This window comes from Sinohyriopsis cumingii, chromosome 10 (assembly GCF_028554795.1).
Source record: "Sinohyriopsis cumingii isolate HCF-2022 chromosome 10, ASM2855479v2, whole genome shotgun sequence".
Taxonomy (NCBI): domain Eukaryota; kingdom Metazoa; phylum Mollusca; class Bivalvia; order Unionida; family Unionidae; genus Sinohyriopsis; species Sinohyriopsis cumingii.
In genome coordinates, this window is record NC_142970.1 from 38,488,048 (window position 1) to 38,509,760 (window position 21,713).

General features: G+C 42.9%; 1 protein-coding gene across 5 annotated transcripts in view; it reads left to right on the forward strand.

Annotated features, from left to right (window-relative positions):
* The window catches only part of LOC149789896 (uncharacterized), a 40,716-nt gene that overhangs the window by 13,378 nt on the left and 5,625 nt on the right, over positions 1-21,713 (forward strand). The window contains exon 1 of one of the 5 annotated variants that reach the window (XM_089971970.1): positions 17,919-18,089. The exons of the other annotated variants lie outside the window; for them this stretch is intronic. The gene's annotated coding sequence lies outside the window, so the exon portion shown is untranslated. Of the gene's footprint in view, positions 1-17,918; positions 18,090-21,713 lie in introns of those variants that run through there. 5 annotated transcript variants of the gene reach the window in all.

Sequence of the window (21,713 nt, forward strand, 5' to 3'; positions counted from 1 at the left end):
CTTTGCTCACTGCACTCAAGCGACAATGTCAACCCAAAGAAGACGATCGCTTGAGACTTTCCATACAACACGACGGTTTGAAATCCCCTGTTTGGATCGAGTTTAGCACCCCTGCAGAATTGACTGCTTCCAAAGTCATGGACAAGATTCAACACGTACAACAATCTAATGATCAGTTTGACATCACCGATGGTAAAGCCACACTGGACATGACCCACGTCTCTCCTCCTCAAGGGACAGGACGCAAAAAGATGTTATTGGTGGACGACCTTCGCAACACCAAAAAGAGTCTCGTCCGAATTAACAACTCTCATGACCAGATGTGTTTAGCCCGTGCCATCGTGGTGGGACGAACCTATGCCAACAAGAACGACACGGTAGAATGGAAAAGAACCTGGGACACTATTCAACGATCCGATCGAGCCAAACAACGAAACGAAGCACAACTCCTGTTACAACAAGCCGGACTGTCCAAAGACACACCCTGTGGCATTCCTGAGATGCAAAAATTGCAAGATACCCTAGCTCCACGCTACACCTTGAAAGTGCACCCTCAAGAAGTGCGCGGACCTCTGTTGTTTCGAGGCCAAGACTTTAAGGACGGAAAATACATTCATCTTTATCATCACGATGAACATTTCGATACCATTACCAGTATCACCGGATTCCTGAAATACAGTTATTACTGTGAGAAATGTGACCATGGTTATAACAATCGAGAGCAACACAAGCATTGTGGATGGAAATGCACAGGATGTTTGGCCTCTTCACCCTGTCTGAGCGAAGAACCAGTGCCTTGTTCCACTTGTCTGCGCACGTTTGTCAGCCCTACCTGTTACCAACAACATCTGAAAACGCAAGGTTCACAGAAGAAATGCGCTTGTCAACTGCTGAGATTGTGCTCTACGTGTGAACAAGTCATACGTACCAATAATACCAAGGCACACGTATGTTCAGGAAAGAAAAAATGTCACATTTGTCACCACATCGTGGACTTGGAACACCAATGTTACGTGCAAAAATACCAACCCCCACCAGAGAAAGAGGACGGTCACAAGAAGAAAGGCAATTTCATCTTTTTCGATTTCGAATGCATGCAAGAAACCGGCATTCACATTCCTAATTTCTGCGTGGCTCATCGAGCGTGCGAGAAGTGCATTCAAGAACCTATCTTCAGTCATTGCCATCACTGCAGCAAGATACCCGGAGGGCGTGAAAAAATCTTTCGGGGACCAAACACGTTAGCCGATTTTGCCCAATGGGTCTTAGACCCCGTCGACAAGACGTGGAGCCAAGAGGACATCGAACGTTACGGAGATTGTCATCGTCATGCCACGGTGATGGCTCACAATTTCTCCGGATACGATGGACAGTTTCTTTTGAGGTACTATACGGAACAAGGCACCGAGCGTCCTAAAGTGACTTTGAACGGAGCCAAAATCATTTTCATGCAAGTGGGACAAGTACAGTTTAAAGATTCGATGAGCTATTTGGCCATGCCTTTGAGTCGAATGCCTAAAACGTTTGGAATGACAGAAATGGCTAAAGGGTACTTTCCACACTTTTTCAATACGGAAGCCAATCAACACGCCGTTCTACCCCATTTACCTGAGGCTCACTATTACGACCCCGACAACATGCGTACCGAACAACGAGAAGCTTTCTACGCTTGGTACCAGATTCACGCCTCGGACCCTTTCGACTTTCAGGAAGAAATGCTAAAGTATTGTCGTTCCGACGTGGACATTTTACGGCGTTGCTGTGGAAAATTTCGAGAACTGTTCATGGAACACGGAGGGGTCGATCCTTTGAAAGAAGCTTGCACCATTGCCAAAGCGTGTTCCTTAGTGTATCGACAACGATTCATGCCTGAAAACACCGTGGCTGTCATCAGTCCTCAAACGACCCACTTTGTCAAACGTCAATACTCGGTCAAAGCCCTACGTTGGTTACATTACTTGTGCGACAAGGAAGACAAGTGGATTCAGCATGCCCGCAACGGAGGGGGCGAAAAGACCATCGGAACGTATTCGGTCGATGGCTGGGACTTAGAAAACCCCAAGATCGTGTACGAGTTTAACGGTTGCTTATTTCACGGATGTCCCGTCTGTTACCCTGACCGTGGCACTAAAAATCAGTTTTTGCAACGAACCATGGAAGACTTGTACCAGGACACTTGTCAGCGACGCCTAAAGTTAGAACAGCAAGGATACCAAGTGGTGGAAATGTGGGAACACGAGTACGATCACCGTATGAAAACCGATCCCGAGTTTAAACGCCTCGTGGAAAGTTACCAGTTCATGGACCCGCTGAACCCGAGGGATAGTTTGTACGGAGGAAGGACCAATGCCACCTGTTTGCTGTACCAAGCCGACGAAGAGAAAGGAGAAGAAATCAAATACTTGGACGTGTGTTCGCTGTATCCTTGCGTGTGCAAATATTGTCGCTTTCCCGTAGGGCACCCGCAATTGCTGACGGAACACATCGACCTGGTCAACATTCGACAATACGAAGGCTTGATCAAGTGCAAAGTTTTGCCTCCCACGAACCTATACCATCCCGTCTTACCTCACCATTGTCAAGGCAAACTGATGTTTCCCTTGTGCCGTACTTGTGCCGAAACGTGCAACCAAGACCAACCTTGTCAGCACAGCCAGGAAGAACGGGCCTTGACGGGAACCTGGGTCAGCGTAGAATTGTTCAAAGCTCTGGACATGGGATACCAACTGTTAGAAGTGTACGAAATTTGCCACTTTCCCAAGACACAACAATACCGCAAGGGTGACCCTACTCAGAAAGGCATTTTCGCCGACTACGTGGATGCCTTTTTGAAACTGAAACAAGAAGCCAACGGCTATCCTTCCTGGTGTCACACTCCCGAAGACCAAATACAATTCAAAGAGAAATACTACGAACAAGAAGGCATCACTTTAGACCACATCGAGAAAAACGAAGGCAGGCGATCGTTTGCCAAAGTGATGTTAAATTGCTTGTGGGGTAAAATGGCACAACGACCGTGTTTACCCAAGACGGAATATTTGACAGAACCTTCCCGCTACTTCCAGATGATTCACGACAAAACCAAATACATGAAACACGTGGACGTCGTTCGAGAGAATTTGATCTTGGTCAATTACGAAGAAGATCTGGACTTTGTACAAGACGACCCTTTTGGAAATGTCATCATTGCGGCTTACGTGACAGCTCATGCTCGCTTAAAATTGTACGAAGCTTTAGAACTGTTAGAAGAACGTGTCCTGTACTTTGACACAGACAGTTGCATTTACATCCATCACCCGATTCAACATCACCCTAACATCGAAGGAGACCGTTTAGGAGCCTGGACAGACGAGCATCCCGACGACAAGATTCTAAGTTTCGTCAGTGGCGGTCCCAAAAATTACGGCTACGAATACCGGGACAAACAAGGAGAAGTGCACACGACGTGCAAAGTGAAAGGACTGACTCTGAATTATCGTACCAGTCGAGTGGTCAACTTTGGAGTATTGAAAGAAGCCTTGCAATCGGGAGAGGATGGAAACTTTAAAGTGACCACTCACCAACCGAACAAGATTGTACGTTTACCCACTCACCACATCGTCAGTCGGCCCTTGGAAAAAGTCTATCAAATCGTGTACCAGAAGCGAGTTCGACTTCCCAATCATTTCACCTTACCGTACGGTCACGTTGGTATTGGTCTGTATATAAAAAGGAACCCTAGGCAAAATCGATAGTTCATTGTGACTACCAAGACCGAGCGAACAAGATGAATACTTTCAGAGAAACACAGAACAAGTTGTTTAGAAGGGCACAATTCAAGTGTGAGGCTTCGGAAGTGGAATGCGATTGTGAGCCTTGCGATGGGTACGATGCTGTACCTTGTGACCTGAGCGATGCCGTAAAGCATCATGGGAACTTTAGTGCCCCTACCCCTGTCATGGAAAGTGATGCTGTGCGTGTCAAACCTGTGGGATGCGAAAGCGATGCTGCTCGTCCTCTTGGACATTTTACTGGGTTTCGTTTTAAAGGGGAATGTCCACCTTCACGTTTACCTCCCTACGGATGTCATCCAGCCCTGAGCAAACTCCTGCCCATTTCACTCAACCCTCATCGAAACGAACCTGTGAAAAACGAATATTCGTTTCCTGTGCGTTTGTCGGAATACTGCGACTTTGAAAATCGTCTTCAATCGTTCAAAGGAAAATGGCCAAAGTATCTGGGAGGACCGACCCCCGAAGAATTAGCCAGAGCCGGATTTTTCTACTTGGGCGAAGGAGATAAAGTCAAGTGCTTCAGTTGCGGTGTGTCACTTCACCACTGGGAACCGCAAGATTCGGCCTACGTTGAACATGCTCGATGGTCACCGAATTGTCATTACTTACCCTTAGTGGGACCGAGACATTGAAGTAACTTCTTACCATAATAATTTGTTCATGGATACTTTACAAGAGAACATTCGTGCTTTGCCTGTGGAGTTGAGAGAACGCATTTACCGAGAGCTGGTCAAAATACAAGTGAAACGTAAAGAACAATTGCATCCGTTACGTCACCGGTGTTTGAACCACTGGTACCTGAAGGCTATACAAGGACTGATTCAGTTGAAAGTGTTCCATTGGACAGACATTGATCAACGATCCTCTAGTTTTAGAAAGGATTGGTTTGGTATGGACGATTGTAGTTACATCATTGTAAACGTACTGCATCGAATTCCAGAGGAAGAGTTAACGAATTACCAACATTTTGAACACAATGTCAACTTAGTGAAAGAGGAAACTTCTGAACGAATTGTAATGTGTAGATTAGTGACTCAACGATTTAAATTCGACACTGAAGTGAAACCATGTTTGTGCAAAGAGTACATTTCTTGTGTCAGACCAAAGAGGATTTAGTATGACCTATTCATGGATACTTTACAAGAGAACATTCGTGCTTTGCCTGTGGAGTTGAGAGAACGCATTTACCGAGAGCTGGTCAAAATACAAGTGAAACGTAAAGAACAATTGCATCCGTTACGTCACCAGATCTTTAACCACTGGTACCTGAAGGGTATAAGAGAACTGATTCGTCAGAAATTGTTTCAGTGGTCAGACCTTGTTCAATACTTCCAGGCCCCCGATGATTCACGTGTTGATCATTTTGGTTACTTCGAGATTCACCTAGAGCAACCCATTGAGGAAGACGAGGTAAAGGATTACCAACATATTTTACGTGGAATCTACTTAGCGGAAGAGGAAACTTCTAATCGAACTCTGACGTTTCGGTTACAGTATGCAAGATTTACATTACCCACTGGAAAACGAAGATCACTGGCTAGAAAGTACGTGTATTCTTTTCGAAACAAAGAGACTATAAAAACAGGCAGCTATGCCACGACTTATGTCGTATGTAATCCAACAGATTCCGTGGAAGGAACTCAATGACCATATTCAAACCGTGGATCATTACCATCGATTATTGCAAGAACTGTATCCATTCAATTTGGGACGACAAGTGGTGTGTGTCTTAGTGACTTGTTTTCTGGGATTTCGTTTACCAGCCGATTCTTTGTGGACTCTTTACGATCAGTACTTACCACCTCCATGGCCTTAAATGGTCACGAAAAACTCCTTTTGCTCAAAGCCTTGCGGTTTCATCTGGATACTTCTCGACCTCAACAGGAAAAAAAGATTCGTCAACTTTTAGCTACCCAAGACGTGTATGACGATGTGTGTGTAGCTTGTGACTTACACCCTCATTGGACAGATGTTCGTGACTGGAAAAAAGGGGGTTTTGAGGCTTGGACCCAAGAAGTGGCCCAGTATGCACAAGAGTTGTTCAAGGAAAAAAGTTACTTTTCAACCTGTGTTAGTGACGGTGCCAGAAGAACCCGTCACCGAGAACAACCACTCGCTTCAGGACAGGACTGTCATGGACATTCCTGAAAGGTCATTCCGGGAGGACACTTGTGTGACAATACCTCATGTAGAGACTGTAAGAACATTACACACTGTCCCTAGGACATCTTGGTTAACCAAAACATGTTGTACAGACACTTGTTTATATTCCACTTTGATCGCTTTGCTGTGTTTTATATTCCTGTACATCACTATTTGGGTTGTATGTATTTTTGTCTTTCGTGTTCATATTTGAAACATTCAATAAACGTGTTCTGAAAAAGTATATAAACTCTTGTCTTGTTTGTTTTTCGTGTCACAAGTGACATTTCTCACACCATGGCTACCTCTACTGTCTCTGCTCCCTCTTCCTCTACTGTCAAAGTCATCGACGAACACTTAGATCGTGCCAGTTGGGAGGCTTTGTATCTTCGCCATCCCTTTAACATGCTCATTGCTGGACCTAGCGGTTCAGGCAAAACCGAATTCGTCAAACGTTTGATCGAACATAAACATCATTTGATCGATCGGCCCCCTCAACGAATCGTGTGGTGTTACAAAGAGTGGCAATCGGCGTACAGCCTCTTGCGAGAAAGTCAAGGCGATTCCATCGTGTTTGTGGAAGGCATTCCTAAAGAAGACGACGGCATCGTCTCTGACTCCCGTCTAACGCATTTGGTCATTTTCGACGACATGTTAGGAGAAGACGAAGAAGAAATTAAATTGTGGTTCACGCGCAAAGGGCATCACCGTAATGCCAGTGTCGTTTACATCACCCAAAATTTGTTTCAACAAAGTAAAGCCCATCGCACCATCAGTCTCAATGCGCATTACGTGGTCTTGTTTAAAAGCCCTCGAGATAAATCGCAAGTGCAAGTCTTAGCCAAACAGTTAGGAACGCCTTGGCTGACTCAGGCCTACGACGATGCCACTCAAACGCCACACGCCTATTTACTCGTCGATTTGAAACCTACGACCCCCGAGGATTTGCGATTGCGTACCCACTTGTTTCACCACTGGTGCCAAGACGGAGGGCCTGTCCTGTACACGTCTCCGTCCTCGACTTCATTTCACTCCCCATGAAAAAAATCTATAAAAACCTCAGACCCTTTTTCGTCTGTCTCACACAGTGTGAACATGACGTCCCTTCAGTCGCATCTTCCCGTCAAATTGATTCGTGCCTTGTATGGCATCAGTCGAGAAAAAGATCCACAAACACGAGCCCGTGTCTTAGAAGCTAGTCTCAAAGAAGTCTTACGATGGTTCACGGTGACGGCACGTCAATTACTCCAAGGAATCATTCAGATTCCTCATCAAACCCAACGCTTTTTCGATCGAAACAAAGTCGCTTTGGTCCAACTGGCCGATCTCCGCATCGACACTCAAACCAAAAAACAAATCATTTTGAAACCTGGAGGGAGCGGTACTTTAGGAGGGGTCATCATTCGCTCACTCTTAAGATGGGATCCTAATGCCCCCAAAGTTATCCCCAAGACAAAAGTCCAACGAAGCCCCAAGAAGAAAAAGAAAAAGACCAAGTCCCCAAGAAGAATAACTTCTCCAGTGGCAGGACCCTCCTCTTACCAGACACCACCACCATCACCCCGGAAAAAGAAAAGAAGCCCCCATAAAAAGAAACAGAGAAAAAGTCCCCAGAAAAAGAAAAGTCCACAGAAGAAGAAAACTAGTCGCAAGAGAGGCACTTCGGCCAGGACGCAACCTTACACTCGCAAGCCACGACCTGTCACAGCGTCTCCGGCAGCCTCACGTTTGTCCACTTCTCCGTTGATGTCACCAGGAACTGAAGAGTACTTGGAGACGTTGATTACACCAAGAACTTCTCCGTTGATGACCCCCAAAAGAACTTCCCCAGTGGCAGGACCTTCCAATTTAGCGGCAGTGGCTGCTGCTCACAAAGTACCTTCTCCCAAAATCAAAGTTCAAGAAAGATCGGGCATGTTACAAAGTTTACTGGATTTGTCCAAGCAAGAACTGGCTCGATTTAGTCCGTTACGTACCCCTGCACGACGTGTCATGCCTGTCCTCAAACTGATAAAACGTAAAGACAATCAGTGGCGACGCGTTCCAGTATAAAAAAGGCCTGTGACCGAGTAGGGTATCAGTGTTTTTAGGTGCTTCTAAAGACTCAAAGATGTCACCCTCTAGAAAACCCCAAGGAAAGAAAAGGAAAGGACTACCACCACGTTTAGCCAAACATGGGGACCTGTTATCTGTCCTGTCCAAAGCTTCTCCACCCCTACGAAAAAAACTCATTCAAACGGCCTCCAAAGAGGTCATCGATACCGTGTGCGAATGTTGTTTGAACGTTTTGAAAGGCACGATCCCTTTGTCCAAACACCAGAAACAATGCTTAGGCAAACATCGTCACGTTCTTCGGAAAATGGTTCAAAAGAAAATTCCCATTCGTCAAAAAAAGAAGATGTTGGTCCAACGTGGAGGCATTTTACCTCTCTTGTTAGGCCCCATACTGAAAGGAGTCTTGGGAACCATGTTGGGAGGACTGGTGGGAGCAAGATAAAAAGGCCTTCGGAAGTCCCAAGATCTCAGAATTCACCCCTGACAACCCCATGGAAGGACGAAAACTAGCTTTAGTGCCTTACAAACGATGGATGGAATACCATCGGTGGCAAGAACAACGCACCCCGCATTTACCTCCCAATCCCAATTTGAGCGAGATGTCCCAGTTACAACACGAATTGCAATCCTTGCTGGATCGCCAAGATTTGTCCGAAACAGAAAAATCGCAAAAGTACGGTCAACTCTTGCAACGACTGCAACTCTTTCACCAGAAAGCTTTAGACGAAACAGCTCTACCCACTCTGAAAGATTTTAAGACCTTGATGAAAAGTCCAGCACCATCACCAGTACCAGTACCAGTACCACCAGTACCCGTGACCAAGACAGAAAAAGGAAAAGAAGAAGAAGAAGGGTTTCAAACTCCACCAGAAAAAGTACGCAAGTTAACAACACCACCTACCTCCAGAATTGGATGGATTAAAAAGATGATGGCCACCCCTTCTTCCTCACAAGAGAAAAAGAAGGTGAAGACAGAAGTGAAGACAGAAGTGAAACAAGAACCGATATCCCCCGCTCAGACATCCTCCTCCTCTTCGACACCTATTGCCGGTCGCACACGCAAAGCCTTGCAATCCAAGAAAATACCCCAAGAGAAAAAGAGTAGCCTCTTCCAAGAGTGGGTGCCTTATTAACACACCAATCAACACAAAAAAATGGAAAAAGTCTTAGGTAGCATTTACTACGATCCCTCGCATCCTGCAGGTTACGCAGGAGTTCAAAAATTGTATCGTGCTGCCAAAACGCGACTGAAAAGTCTCCGTTTACCTCAAGTGCAACGATGGTTACAAGAACAAGCTACCTACACTTTACACAAACCCATTCGACGCAAGTTTGCCAGAAGTCGCACCCGAGTGGAAGGCATCGATCATCAATGGCAAGCCAATTTAGCCGATGTCTCTCATTTGGCCAGCTACAATCGTGGCTACAAATATTTGTTTTGTGTCATCGACGTCTTTTCCAAATTTGCCTGGGTCGTGCCCTTGACTTCCAAATCGAGCAGCGAGTTAGTGCGAGCCCTGCAACGGGTGTTGAAACAAAGCGGTCGTCAACCTCTTCGATGGCAAACGGACAAAGGCACCGAATTTCTGAACCAAGCTTTCCAAAAAGAATTAAAGAAACGTGACATTCATTTTTTTACCACCGAGAATCCCGAAACCAAAGCCAGCATCGTGGAACGTTTTCAACGCACTTTGAAAGAACGCATGTGGAAATATTTTACGCATCACCACACTCTGAAGTACATCGACATCTTACCGCACCTGGTGCAAGCGTACAACCAATCTTACCATCGAAGCATCGAACGTGCCCCGCAAGACGTGACTCCCGACAACGAAGTGTTGGTGTTTGAGCGTCTGTTTGGTACGTCCCCGACGAGGGCTGTCCCCGAGAAAAGTGGAATGTTGGCCGTAGGAGATTGGGTGCGCATTGGCAAAACCAAACGCACTTTCGACAAAGGTTACTTACCTAACTGGACGACCGAATTGTTTCGCGTCACTGGACGAGTGCATGACCGTCATCCTGCCGTCTATAAATTGGAAGACATGAACGGAGAAGTACTCAAAGGAACGTTTTATTTGCCCGAGTTACAACGTGTCACCAAAAAAGAAGACGACGTGTACGACATCGAAAGCATTCTCGAACGCAGAACCCGTAAAGTGGGCAAACGACGTGTCAAAGAAGTCAAAGTACGTTGGAAAGGATATCCACCCAGTTTCGATTCTTGGATCGACGCTTCGCAAGTCATCGACTATAAAAAGAAGAAGTGACCATCATGCCCTTTCACACATCAGACGCAACTACGTCGACCACTCCTTTTTCACCTAGTTCTTCTGTGCAAGATTTACAAAAACAACCCTTGTGGGTGTGGTGTGGAGAACGTGTGCCTAAAACGCAAATCGTCTTTTTCTGCCAAATCTTCGTGGTGTATTGTGTCATCGGGGCAGCCATTGCCAATTTGAGTTTGCAACAAGGAGACAAACAATTGTGGACCATTTTATTGAGCAGTTGCATCGGTTACCTGCTTCCCAATCCCTCCCTGAAATTCTCCTCGAACGGGAACGTTGTGTCCAGTGCCAGTGCCAGTCACCACTCCAACAACAACAACCACAACCAGAACCCCATTTTGGGCGGAGACACGCCTCTGACATCCACTAACCCCTCGGACAGCCACAGAACTCTGGAATTATGAGTCACCAAAACCAATTTTACTTAACCTTACCCAGTGACAGTTCCATGGAGGTGTTTCCCAACAACACGTTGTGCTGTTACACGGCCAAATTACCTCAAGCCATCCCCTTAGATCACGAAGCCCATGGGGAAGTGGCTTTGGTAGAAATGATTCACCCAACACAAATCAAAAACATCACTGAAACTCAAAACACTTTTGACGTCGAAATTTTGGACCCAGCACTGCAGCAAACCATGACGGGCAGTCCTCAACATAACTCACATCTTGCAAAGGAGCTATTACCCCGCAGCAGTGACTCTTCTCCTCCTCTTTTCGTTTATCGCTTTAAAATTAATTCAGGCCATTATTTTAGTGGTCAGCATCTGGTGGAGGCCATCGCTGACAAATTCTATGCAACCTTTGACAAAGTTCTGACCAAAGTAAATAAACGTGTCACCATTCAGTACCATCAACAGTCTCATCGTCTACTCATCAAATTTGATAGTGAGGAAAGAAGTATACGTATTAAATTTTGCCCTGGATTGTATGACATTTTGGGTGGAGACCTCAATTTGGTCACGGATAAGCAGACCAAAAAAATTAAAATGGCAGAGATTGACAACGACATGCATTTTGCAAGGTATTTTCGTTTCCCGGTAGAACTGAACCAAGGACTGAATTTGATGTTCGTGTACTCCGATGTGGTGGAGTACAACGTGGTGGGACACACCTCCGTACCATTACTGCGTGTCATTCCTTTCAAAGTAAATTCTGCCACGGTCACTGACGAGGAAGGTGGAAACACTTATCACGTCCACCGCGAATTTGTCCATCCTCACTATTTGCCTGTCAGCAAGTCGTATTTGGACACGGTCAACATTGCTATAAAAGGAGATTTGGGACAAAATATTCCATTCACCAAAGGAAAAGTCACGGTGAAACTCCATTTTCGAAAACGGTTCTCTCACGACTCGTAAGTAAGTCATGTATCCAGTGTACCGAGGGGTTGCTCGACAGCGAGGACACGGTTTAGGAGACATGTTAAAATCAGCCTTTCGTTCGGTGGCCCCGGTGTTGAAACCGATGGTGACACGCGGATTGCACGCCTTGAAAGATGCGGCACTGACGCAAGGCAAAGAATTTCTTCAAAATGTCATCATCGACAAACAAAACCCTAAAGAAGCCTTGATGAGGGCAGGCAAAAATGTCTTGCTGCAAACGGGTAAAGACATTTTAGGCCGACGAGACACACCTATAAATGCCCTGCACGCTACCGAATCAGGCATTCAGCAAGGACAAGGTAGAAAGAGACGACGACGAAGAAAACACCCTTTCACCAGACTTCAAGCGAGAAAGGCCAAGAAAAGAAGAACCGTTCGAGACTTAGACGTTTTCGATTATTGAGACACAGAACAAAAAAATGATGCACCGAGAGTCTTGCGCTTGTTCCAAGACGGAACTGGATCTGTTTGCCATGCCCCCCACCATGATGACCATGCAAGAATCTCAGTGGGTGGAATTTAATCCCATCTCCACACTGACCGATTCCGCTCCCATCGAGTTTGAAATCAAAGGACAGCCCGAAGATTACATCGATCTGAATAGCAGTTACTTGTACTTAAAAGTCCAAGTTCTAAAAAAAGATGATAAAGGAGTAGAAGACGATGATAATATAGCTCCCGTCAACAATTTCATGCATTCCTTGTTCAGCTCAGTGGATTTGTACTTGAATAACAAACTGGTCAGCAGCAGCATGGATACATACCCTTACCGTGCCTACCTGGAAAATCTCTTGACGTACGGAACAGATGCCAAGACAAGTCATCTCAATGCCTGTGTGCTGTGGGTAGATGACGAAGCGGACAAGTTCGACAAAACAGATGGAAGCAATTCCGGCTTTGAGGCAAGAGAAAGCAAAATCTTAGAGAAGAAGAGTTTAGAACTGATGGATCGTTTGCATTTGGACATGTGGTTGCAAGAGAAATATTTGCTGAACGGGGTGAATGTTCGCTTGAGACTGAATCGCAGCAGTACCACTTTCCATTTGCAGGCTGCTGATCTTACTAAGGCTCCTAAAAGCATAATCCAAGAAGCCAAACTCTACGTACGACGCGTAGAAGTGTTACCTAAAGTGGGAAACGACATCAGTCAGACGTTGAGCAGAACGACCGCCAAGTATCCCATCCGACGCGTGGAAGTGAAAACGTTCACCATTCCCGCTAACCTTCAATCCATAACCCAAGATCATCTGTTTCAAGGACAACTACCCAAGCGTTTAATCCTTGGTATGGTCGAGAATGAAGCCTTCAACGGAGCCATCTCTAAAAATCCTTTCAACTTTCAACACTTCGACGTGTCCAAGATCGAAGTCAGTCGCGATGGCAAGACCTTGTGTACCCGACCTTTCGAACCTAAATTTGGTGACAAAAATTACTTGAGATCGTACTTGTCCCTGTACGAAGCCACCGGCCAGTTAGGAACCAACACCAGTCACGGCATTGAGTACGACGAATATGACGGAGGCTATACTTTGTGGGCTTTCGATTTCACTCCAGACCAAGGCAGCGACGAGGGACATTTCCATCCTATAAAATCTGGCCAGATTCGTGTGGAACTTCAGTTTGCAAAGCAACTGGACAAGACAGTGAACGTCATCCTGTATGCAGAATTCGATAATACCGTAGAAATCAACAGTTTGAGAGAAGTCATTCTAGATTATTAGAAAGCCATGGAAGACTGTTATCCCTCTTTACCTAGTGGAGAAACTTTGGAGATGGAATGTAAGGAGACCGTGGAAGGAGAAGAATCTCAAGACAAAGACGAAGAAGATATCATGATGAAGTCGAGATGGCCAGAACAAGAAGCCCATTTAGTCTGCTGTTTTGCCAAACACTTGGTCGACAAAATGACGGAATTGATCAAGAAAAATTGTTATGGATGTCAAAACGATCATCCCAGTCAAATTCAACACGATAAATGCCTAATGTTAAGTCAAGAAGAAAAATTGGACGAGTATCTGGACGAAGCTTGGAGTCTCATCTCGAACAAAGACGTGTTGCACCAGTGGTATAAAGACTTGCGTGAACATTCTTGTCCACCATTAACCACTCAAGAGATCCATCGTATCGAAGCTCTCCTGAATCAGAGTGAGGAAACAGAACGAATAACCGTTTATTCGTCAGACATTTTCAAGCAAAAAGTCAGGATCGAATTGACGACTTATTATTACCTGTGAAGAAGAAAACAAACACAAATGGATACCTGGGAACTTTATTACCTTTTGAACCACAGTTCGTATACGTCTTCTTGGAATCCCGTCGTCTGTGCTAAAGATGAACTCCCTCATCGCAAACCTAAAGACCATCAAGCTTACGTGATCAACACGGACGATAGTCATCTCCCAGGAACCCACTGGGTAGCCGTCTACTTTCCTCAAGAAGGCTGTGTGGAATATTTCGATTCGTACGGATTGCCCCCTTTGGAAGACGATAGCATCGACTTTATGAGAAGAAATCCTCAAACCACCCGATTCAATAACGTGAAATTACAAGGCACAGATTCCTTGGTGTGTGGACAATATTGTGTGTATTTTCTGCATCATCGCAGCCTGGGCTATTCCTTAGAACATTTAGTGACTCATTTTGATCCTCGTTCTTCTGCTAGAAACGATGTGAAAGTAGATCGATGGTTTTGTGACCATTATGCTTATCTTTTGTCTCAAGCTAGGAAACGTAGTGTCCATCAATGGCCTAATGATTTCCAACAGTGGAAATCACAATTTCATTCACAACGTTGTCAGCCTTGTTTAAAGTAGATTATATTTGAAGAAAAAAATGTTTGTGATTTGAAAAAAATTGTTTGATGTTATAGTGTTGGATTATTGTTAAAAATGTTGTTGTTTAGTGTTAAGTGATTTTTTGAATAAAAAATGTTGTGTTTAGAAAAAAATGCCTTTGTCTTTTGTTTAGCTATAAGAATGTTGGATTGATGCTCTTTCATTTCTTACTATCCCTCTCATGAACGTTGCGGCTCGAAAACCGTGTGGGGAATGTTTTCCTTCACGTCCGCGCTTTAACTTTAAGAACCGGGTTGTTCCCAGTCTAGCCATCCATTGTCGACTCATCCTCCTAAGAAGATGTGCTCCAAACTAGCTAAGCTCAACGAAGCCTACGTGAATTTGCATAGGGTCAGACACAGTCTGATACCGAAGCCAGAAGAAATAGAGAATGTGAGAATGTTAAAAATCACTGAAGACCTGATAGAAGAGCTCTTCAGAGAAGAAATTAACAGGGAGAAAGAAGAATGGACAGAGAAGTACAGACTTCAGAGACAGCAGCAACAGCAGCAACAACAACAGCAGCAACAGCAACAACCTGAAGCTGACAGAGGCTTTGTCGATTGTCGTATCGACACCAAAGAGTTCTTCTTCTCTTTCCGAAGAAGCAGACCTATTGCCAGAAAGTCTATCCTCAGAGGACATCGCATTCTTAGAAACTAAAAAAAAGAATGCCATAGCAAAACAAAAAACAGCCCTTTTCAGGGCTACCCAATACTCTAGAAAAGAAATAACTATTAATTTGCCAATTTGTGTAGGTAGAGTAGTGTGAAATTAAACAATAACTCTTTCTTAAAAATTTTGAGGGTATGTGTTTGTGTGATTGTGATTGTAAGTGATAAAGTAGGTTGGTGTGGATAGTAGATTAAAATGATGTTTGTTTTTTGGGCTGTTTGAGGTGTATATTTTGGGTTAGATTGGATTGCTTTGCGTATGTGGATAGTCTATTGAAGTGATGGGTAGCATAAAAAAGTGAGTGTTTCTTTTAGGTCCGCGTTGTTCTGGTTAATGATCTAGGTAAGATGAATTTTATGTTTTTAGGGGGATGTTTTCCTTCACGTCCGCGCTTTCAGTATAAATTGAAACTCGTTGGGCAGTCCAGCTACCCTTGTTGATTGATCAACACCAAAAATGAACACGAGACTGGAGAAACTGTTGGAACTTCATGTGCATCTGGAATATGCCAGGCGCATATTAAATGAACTGGCTGCTGAAGCCATTGTCGAGGAGGGAAGGATAAGAGAGGAGGAAAGAAGAAAAAAAGAAGAGGAGGAGAGAAGATATAAAGAAGAGGAGGAGGAAAAGGAGAGAAGAAAAAATTTCAGAATCCCAGAGAGTGAAAATTGGGATTCTGAAGCGACATATCCTGCCTCTGCTCTCTCCCCCCAAAAGGTAAAAAGTAACTGGGGGATAAGATGTGTATGTGGTGCCAGGCCTGGAAGGTGCCACCATTAACCAGGTGTCCATGAAGTTCCAAACAAAACAGCCCTTTTCAGGGCTACCCAATACTCTAGAAAAGAAGTAACTATTAATTTGCCAATGTGTGTAGGTAGAGTAGTGTGAATATAAACACTAACTCTTTATTAATAGTGGAAGTGTTTGTAAATGGTGAAGTAAGTTTGTGTGAATAGTAGATTATGGGTTTCTTAGCGTATGTGAAGAGTATAGTTAGGGTTATATTATATGAAATGAGAAAGTAGGGGGATGTTTTCCTTCACGTCCGCGCGATGTTGGGTCATCATCTAGGTAAGATCCATTTTATGTTTTAGGGGGATGTTTTCCTTCACGTTCGCGCTTTTCGTATAAGAACCCACAGTGTTCGTTGTTCAAACCATTCTGCAAAGAATACAAAGAAGATGGCGTCAAACCAAATGGACATATTACAAACCTTGCAAGACGTTTTAGACAGCTTAGGAATAATGGAACAGATGCTATTAAGACTGGTTGAAGACCATTATTCCTATAGTCCCCATCGTGTGAAGATGGAAATTAATAACTTAAGGAAAGCAAAGGACAAGATTAGTGGTGTCATGAAAGAGATCAAGGAGGAGAAGGAGGATGAAGAGGAAAGAATAAGAATACGCAATTGGAACGAAAAAATTGAAAAAGAAGAAGAAAATGAAAAGAAGAAGAAAGAAGAGGAGGAAGAGAAGAAAGAAGAGGAGAAGAAAAAAAAGAAGAGAAAGAGTGTAGGAGATAAAATAAGAACTTGGTGGAGGAAAAGAAGAAATTAGAAGAAAACCCAAAGGCCCTTTTCAGGGCCAGCCATATTTCTCGAAAAGAGATAGTCTTTGAATTGCCTACCCCTTTTTTTTAAAATTTTTTTTAAAAAAAATCCCATGTTAAATTCCCCTTGTCCGTAGAGTGACCCACGATTTATTGCCATGTTAAATTCCCCTTGTCCGTAGAGTGACCCACGATTTATTGCCATGTTAATTCCCCTTGTCCGTAAAGTGACCCACGATTTATTGCCATGTTAATTCCCCTTGTCCGTAAAGTGCCCCACGATTTTTCTCCATGTTAATTTTCCATTGTCCGTAAAGTGCCCCAAGGGGTCTTGTAATGCTAATTCCCATTGTCCGTAAAGTGCCCCCCTTCACTACTCGTGTCTGAATTTAGTAATTTTTGTTTTCTTTCAGGACTAAAGATACAATATGCAATGAAATCATTAATTTCAATGTTAGATGATATTACTGGGATAAAAAAATGAATAAATAAATAAATAAAAAATAAAATGCCCCAATATTTGATTTAAGTATTTGATGATTGTACAAAAAATGATATTCACACAGTCTGCGATCTAATATAAATTCGAACTTATTATATTATTTGGCGGTTTGATCCGTTCGAAACCTCTGTTTTAGCGCCATCTAAAAAGTTGCTTAATTCAGGTTTTAGTGCTAAATCGCTCCGTTATAGCGGAGAAGTACTTTATGCAGTTAGCTGGACTCCAAAATATTGGGCTTATCCCCCTCGCAAGCTTAAGTCAGACAGTTCTCATATAATTTTCTCTACTTGTAACTTTACCATTATGCTTTATCGCATATTTCGTACACCATACTTTATTCTATGGATCTGATGTTTTTGAGCATCAGAACCCCTGTTCGATGCATATACGCAATACAATTTCAACTTAAATGGTGCACGTGTTATCATTTCATTTAAAATGATGATGTTGTAAATTGGTTCCACACAGAATGTTTGAGAATTACATTTATCTTCTTTTTTTTAAATTGCTTTAAGGAGTACTTTCATTAGCGAAGCCTTAGAATGACATTACATAACGGATCCGGTTAAACGTTGAAAAAGATTTCTTGAAAAATACTATACATGTTTAAGAGTTACTAAATTTAGCTCTTTCGGTAGCTTGGTTTCCGTTCCCTACGTGACTACCGCCCGTGTAAGTACATGAAGGGACCAGTCTAATCTTTTGGTGCATGTAGGTTTTGTCAGAAAAATTGTCGGTGTCGCATTCTTGCTAACAAATCCCATGATCCTATGTTTAGTAACGCTGGAAAAACCTATTACGAAGGGAAATTCGTCTTTTTCTAGAACTCGTGTAAAAGTGTGACAGGGCTATAAACAGATAAACAGCTATTTCAGTTCCCTTTTCCAGGTAAGACTAATTCTGATACACGCGTTGGGCAAATTAAATTCGTTTGAAAAAGTGAACATGTACGGTGCGTGGTTAGGGCCATTAATCAGGAATTTAGATGCACTCATAATTAATTTGAGTTTAAATGATTTTAAGGTGACCGTTATTTCATATACACACTGAAATAATCTAAGATAGCCTTAAGTTCGAATAATAAAATGTAGTTTCAGACTAGTTTCTGTCAATGTAAATTAATTATAATTGACCATACATTCATGACAGTCGACCCTTTACTATATTTGTGGTGTTCTTACTTCCTTAGTTTCATCCATAGCCGCCTAGCTTTCCGGCAGAAGTTTTAGTACTCGTATTTCTTGATAACTTCCCTGTTTTAGGATAATTATATTGTTTTTAATAATTGTACTGTTTTTGCGTAATTGCAATGGTTTGGATAATTGTACTACCAATTTTTAGACGTCTGGTTTACGGCTCTCTGTGTGTGTTTCTGTGCGTGTGTGTGCGCGTGCGTGTGATTTGGATTTTTATGGTAGCTTTAATAGTTTTCTAGTCATATTTCTACGAAGCGGTCGATTCAACTACAGGACCATCTCACCTCTGTCTGCGTGAGTTCGAGTCTCGGATTCGGCTAATGTGGATATGTGAGAAAGCTTGCCAGTAGCTTCTCGTGGGTCGGTGGTTCTTTCCGCGTTTTTCCAGGTTCTTCCTCCACCATTAATACTTGTTGCCATGTATAGCCTATCATGTGCTGAAAAATGGCGTTAAACCCTACAACAACAACAACAACAACTACAGGAATAGGGTACTCTGAATAGTGTATGTATGTATGTATGTGCGTTCGTGCGTGCGCGTGCGTGTGTGCATGTGTGCATGCATACATGCATGCATGCATGTATATGTATGTATGTGTGTGTGTGCGTGCGTGCGTGCGTGAGTGCATACATGCATGCATGCATGTATGTGTATGTATGTATGTATGTATGTATGTCTGACTGACTTTCTTTATTTACTCTTCAGAAGAAATTTGCGGCACACCAGCACAATCATATCTGTATAGTGCAAGGTAAGTTTTGTTATCCCCTGAAAAGGTGTACGAAACAAAGATAAAGGCAGATAGATAAAAATCCTTAAAATTTAACGTCAGACTTTTTGCTTTGATTGAGATAGGCCAGTAGAGCTTACAGGATGTCCTATTTTCCATATTCTGTCGTTCATCGAATTTGTCCGACATCCGTCTGTCTGTTAGCTCTAGTTTGCTTTAGCTACTCTTCCTCTACCATTTGGATCAGTGCCTTGAAACTGTACACACACACACACACACATTTATCCCATGTTCTAGTTGATCCTAAATTAAATGCACAACGGCCATCTTGAAATTATATATATATATATATATATATATATATATATATATATATATATATATATATATACTACTGCTGAATGTTCAACACGAGGTTTTCACTCAACGATTTCTTGCAATGTCCTGTTGGTCCTAAATTAATTTTGTGCCATTCTGACTTGCAATATTGCTACCAGAGCAGCCGGGTCCACGGGTGGCCAAGTGGTCTGAAGCGCTCACCGTCACGGTGATTACTATCATTACCATCTCACCTCTGTTTGTGTGGGTTCGAGTCTCGGGTTAGGCCAAAGTGGGTATGTGAGTAAGCTTGCCAGTAGCTTTTTCGTGGGTCGGTGGTTCTTTCTGGTGTTTTCCCGGGTTCTTCCTCCACCATTAATACCCGCCGCCATGTGTAGCCTATATTGTGCTGAAAAATGGCGTTAAACCCCACAACAACAACTGCCAAATCTTGTTATCGCTACTTATCCTGAACGGAAGGTCATATCAGCATGGGGTTTTCATCATAAGACTTTTTATGATGTCTAGCTGGTCCAGAATGAATCTGGTGCCATCACCCGACTTCCGTTGTAGCCACGATAACGACCATCTTGATAATCTTGTTATCGCAATAATGGATGGTCACATGAACATCGGGCTTTCGCCAAGAGCTTCTTACGATGTCTATTGGGTCCTACATGCAAATAGCAGGTAACCTCAATATATCTTGAAGATTGCTTCGGAAGGTCATATCAGCATGGCGTTCTCACCAGATGACGCCTAATTCTTTCTGGTTGGTCATAAATAAAGCATCTCGAATAGTGAAAATCTTTGGCAGTCGTATTGGGATTTCGCCAGAAGACTTCTTACGGTGTCTAGATGGTACCAAATTACAACGGTGTCTAGATGGTACCAAATTACAATAGTGTCTAGATGGTACCAAATTATAATGTCTAGATGGTACCAAATTTCAATGGTGTCTTGATGATACCAAATTACAATGGTATCTAGATGGTACCAAATTACAATGGTGCCGATCTGACATTCAGTATGGCAACCATGGCAGCCGTCTTGAAAATTTTGTTATTGCTTTTTCTATATCCATTTGGGATTTTCACCAGGGGACCAAATATGAAATCTAATTGCTGCCCAGCTGCACAAATCAGATATTTGTTCATGTAGAATTGGCAGATAAATCCAGTCATAATATCACGAAATTTAGTAGAATCGACCAAAGTACCAAAATCTATTCATTCCAGACTAAATGGAAAAGTTGTTGCAATGTACATTCTTTTACAATATGAGTCTAAATTTCGATTTTAAGTCTCCTAAAACGACAATATCTTTAGAAAGTGATGTCGACCGCGCGACTAAGTTCAAATTTAGCGAGGCGGAGTTATATGCATGTTGTTGTGTACTGATGAATCTATGCTTGCGTGTTGTTGTGTACTGATGAATCTATACTTGCGTGTTGTTGTGTACTGATGAATCTATGCTTGCATGTTGTTGTGTACTGATGAATCTATGCTTGCGTGTTGTTGTGTACTGATGAATCTATACTTGCGTGTTGTTGTGTACTGATGAATCTATGCTTGCGTGTTTAGCTTCAGATACAGCATAAATTCATTTATTTTGTTTCTTGTTGTTTAATTTTATTTATATAATTAATCCTTAGGTAGAATGGGAACATGAGCATAAAATGAAAGGTTACTGCACTTGTATGGGAAAATATGAATTCGCTTTGTCGGATGGATGTGCTGCACTCCCAAGGTCGTACAGTATATCTATCCGAGAAAACTCGTTTATAATTTCCCATACAAATGCAATAACCTACACATACATGTCTATACGTGTCCATACATGTCTATACATGACCATACATGTCGATGTTTTTCTTCATTTATGGAGAAGTACTAGTAATTGTACAGTTTTACGAAGACAGTCTCTCCTCTGCGGTGCTCGTCTTTCATCGCTGTACATTTACCAACTGTACAGTTATTTTCCACTTGTACAGCTTGAAAAGTTTTGATATATCTCATACTTAAAAGCAGTATTTCATACAAATGGTAAACATTGAGATATACGGAGTGCATTCTTCTGTCTCTCATAAGGAAAAGTGATGGGAAACATGTTGTAAAAATGTATACATTAATCCCGAAAAAGTGTGTATCCATTGGTTCCCGAACTGTCGGGTAGACAAGATCGAATGCACCCCTCCCGAAAAAAGATTTACTAAGGTGATTTCGAGTATGTATGGCCAGAGATGCATGCTAAACTGGCGGAAAATC